Raw genomic sequence first — 3885 nt, forward strand, 5'->3', positions numbered from 1 at the left:
TCTGCAGCAATTTGTTGGATTGTAAGATGTTCTGTAGCAGTTTATGGAATGGAAAGGTTCTATAGCAGTGTATGGGACTGCAAGAGGTGCTGCAGCAGTGTATGTGACTGCAAGAGGGGCTGCAGCAGTTTATGGGACAGCAAGAGGTGCTGCAGCAGTGTACGGGACTGCAAGAGATGCCACAGAGGTGTATGGGACTGCAAGAGGTTCTACAGAAGTTTATGGGACTGCAAGAGGTTCTACAGAAGTTTATGGGACAGCAAGAGGTGCTGCAGCAGTGTATGGGACTGCAAGAGGTGCTGCAGCAATGTGGGATTGTAGGTGGTTCTACAGCAGTGTATAGATATAACAAGAGGTTCTGCAGCAACTTGTGGGACCGCAAGAGGTGCTGCAGCAGTGTATGGGACCGCAAGAGGTGCTGCAGCAGTGTATGGGACCGCAAGAGGTGCTGCAGCAGTGTATGGGACCGCAAGAGGTGCTGCAGCAGTGTATGGGACCGCAAGAGGTGCTGCAGCAGTGTATGGGACCGCAAGAGGTGCTGCAGCAATGTATGGGACCGCAAGAGGTGCTGCAGCAGTGTATGGGACAGCAAGAAGTGCTGCAGCAGTGTATGGGACCGCAAGAAGTGCTGCAGCAGTGTATGGGACCGCAAGAGGTGCTGCAGCAGTGTATGGGACCGCAAGAAGTGCTGCAGCAGTGTATGGGACCGCAAGAGGTGCTGCAGCAGTGTATGGGACCGCAAGAGGTGCTGCAGCAGTGTATGGGACCGCAAGAGGTGCTGCAGCAGTGTATGGGACAGCAAGAGGTGCTGCAGCAGTGTATGGGACCGCAAGAAGTGCTGCAGCAGTGTATGGGACCGCATGAGGTGCTGCAGCAGTGTAGGGATACCTGAGGGGGTTCACATACTTTCCATACAGACTGCACAGTAAGACGAGGTTTACAAACCCAAGAATGTTTATTAATCCCGTTACATGAGATGAAGGCACGGCACACAGTAACATTACTGACAATTCCCTTTATACAATAAAAAGCCATTTATTAATACTCCCATTTCTTTGTGCGTAATAAAAACTCTATTATACTTTCTCTGTAAACGCATCGTACGCCGCTCCAGCCGCAGAAAACGGACGGAGAACGTTCCCGAGGACGTGATATACAAATCTCCACGAAGAGAATACAGGATTTAATGCAGTAAAAACAAAAAATGTCAGTAGAAAAAACACAAAAGTATTTATCTTATTACATTCCACGAGATGAGATTATCCTTTGGGAATTCACATTTATTATGGATTAAAAAAGAATAAAAAAAAACACCCCCCCCCCCCCTCCTGATATGAAGAATTAACCACCAACTAAACTCCCCAAAGTCTCATGGGTGAAATCTTGTGTATTAAAAATGTTTGTCCAGGATTAGAAAAACACTGCTTCTTTGGAAAAACAGCATCACTCTTGTCTACAGCAAGCAACTTTTTTCTAATCCTGGACAACCCCTTTAACCACCTAAACTCCCCAAAGTCTCATGCGTGCAATTTTTTGAATCAACCACCTAAGCTCCATGAAGAATTCATTGGTGCAATATTTTGAATTGACCACCTTCGCTCCTTAAGGACACATGGGTGCAATCTTTTGAATTAACCACCTAAGCTCCTCAAAGACTCATGGGTTCAATCTTTTGAATCAACCACCTAAGCTCCCCAAAGTCTTGTGGATGCAATTTTTTTCAATTGACCACCTTAGCTCCTTAAAAACACATCTGTGCAATCTTTTGAATCAACCACCTAAGCTCCCTGAAGAATTAATTGGTGCAATATTTTGAATTAACCACCTACGCTCCTCAAGGACTCATGGGTGCAATCTTTTGAATCAACCACCTAAGATACTCAAGGACTCATGGATTCAATCTTTTGAATTACCCACCTAAACTCGCCAAAGTCTCATGGGTGCAATCTTTTGAATTAACCATCTAAGATACTCAAGGACTCATGGGTGCAATCTTTTGAATTACCCACCTAAGCTTCCCAAAGACTCATGGGTGCAATCTTTTGAATCAACCACCCAAGCTCCTCGAAGACTCATGGAGCCAGTCTTTTAAACTGACCACCTAAACTCCCCCAAAGATTCATGGGTGCAAAGTCTCTTTCCTGAATTATATTTACATAGGTAAATATAGCCAAAGCCTAAAGGGTAACTCCAAACTGGACAACCAATTTTTTTTCTATTTGACAGGTCCCCAACTCCTAGGGGGTCATACTACCAGACCAGCAAGTCAACATTTCCATAGAGATGGAAATAAAGAAAGAAAGAAAAACCTTTAATCTGGTCACATACGTTGGATACGTGTCGAGGGAACCTGCCGATTCTGACAGAACTAACCTAACTCTTCCCCAACAGATAATGTCAGGGAAAAGAAAGATCAGGCAATGGTGAATGTCAACTCCCCAATCCTTTCATTCTTAGGGTCTATTCACACGGCGGGTTTCCGCCTCAAATTAAAGCCCATAGACTTCTATGGGATTCCGCACTCCCATTCACACTTCTGAATTTCCGCTTGCGGAAATTCAGAAGTGTGATTGGGAGAGCGGAATCCCATAGAAGTCTATGGGCTTTAATTTGAGGCAGAATTCCGCAAGCGGAAATTCTGCCGTGTGAATGGACCCTTAGGGAAAACAAATTGGCCATGTCTATGAGAGTAGGCGTGACAGCTACGTACTACCAGTCACTCCCCCTCCCATAGACATGAATGAGTAGGCGTAGCGTGGCGTCACGAACACGAAAGTTCCAAGCTTCTGTGTTCCGGATGCAGCCGCTGGCCCCATCATCACACATCTTATCCGCTATCCTTTGGATAGGGGATAAGATGTTTTTCGCCGGAGTACCCCTTAGCTCCAGTGATGATGTGCACTACATTCACGTGACTGCTAAAGATGCCCATACACATAAGATGGAAATAGATCGATGGTCGAACAACCGCTGAGCAAACAACCACTTCCGACACATGATAGTCTATTCTGGTCATTATGGTTGGTCCCATTGGCCATCAATGGGGGGGGGGGGGGGGGAGGAGGAATGAACGACCTTTCTGGAAACGTTCTAAGAAGAAAAAGAAAAAAGATCATTTGTGGACGGAAGTTCGGTCACCCAACTCTTGGTCAAATAATGCCAACACAGTCGACCACTAGATGAGGACAGCCATGGCCAGCGACTTAAATGGTCATTCACCGTTTAATCTTAACATAATGAATGATCTAGATGGTTGATATCATGAATTTTTATCTAAGCTGTATGGGCCCCATTAGGCCAGTGACTGGCAGCAGTGGTTACGTGGATCACTCCAGACTGGTGGTGACCACTGGAGCATCACATGACATTTCCTCCGTCTATACTTACTGTGCCCTGGTTCCACGCAGCTCCGTTCATTCCCCCGATCTTCTCTCTTCTTCATGCTTCCGGGACGAGCATTGTAGGACCTGCCGGCCGAGTTGAGCACTGTAGGACCTGCCAGCCGAGTCAAGCACTGTAGGACCTGCCGGCCGAGTCGAGCACTGTAGGACCTGCCGGCCGAGTCGAGCACTGTAGGACCTGCCGGCCGAGTCGAGCACTGTAGGACCTGCCGGCTGACTCGAGCACTGTAGGACCTGCCGGCTGACTCGAGCACTGTAGGACCTGCCGGCTGACTCGAGCACTGTAGGACCTGCCGGCTGACTCGAGCACTGTAGGACCTGCCGGCTGACTCGAGCACTGTAGGACCTGCCGGCTGACTCGAGCACTGTAGGACCTGCCGGCTGACTCGAGCACTGTAGGACCTGCCGGCTGACTCGAGCACTGTAGGACCTGCCGGCTGACTCGAGCACTGTAGGACCTGCCGGCTGACTCGAGCACTGTAGG

At 48.0% G+C, this 3885-nt stretch overlaps 1 long non-coding RNA gene across 1 annotated transcript; it reads right to left on the reverse strand.

Annotated features, from left to right (window-relative positions):
* Positions 1–936: 936 nt before the first annotated feature.
* Positions 937–2526, reverse strand: LOC130299174 (uncharacterized). Its single transcript, XR_008850365.1, has 2 exons — positions 1779–2526; positions 937–1639 (listed from the first exon to the last, which is right to left on the reverse strand). It is a non-coding gene; the product is annotated as an uncharacterized LOC130299174 (long non-coding RNA).
* Positions 2527–3885: the final 1359 nt, after the last annotated feature.

The sequence above is a fragment of the Hyla sarda genome, chromosome 1, assembly GCF_029499605.1.
Source record: "Hyla sarda isolate aHylSar1 chromosome 1, aHylSar1.hap1, whole genome shotgun sequence".
Taxonomy (NCBI): domain Eukaryota; kingdom Metazoa; phylum Chordata; class Amphibia; order Anura; family Hylidae; genus Hyla; species Hyla sarda.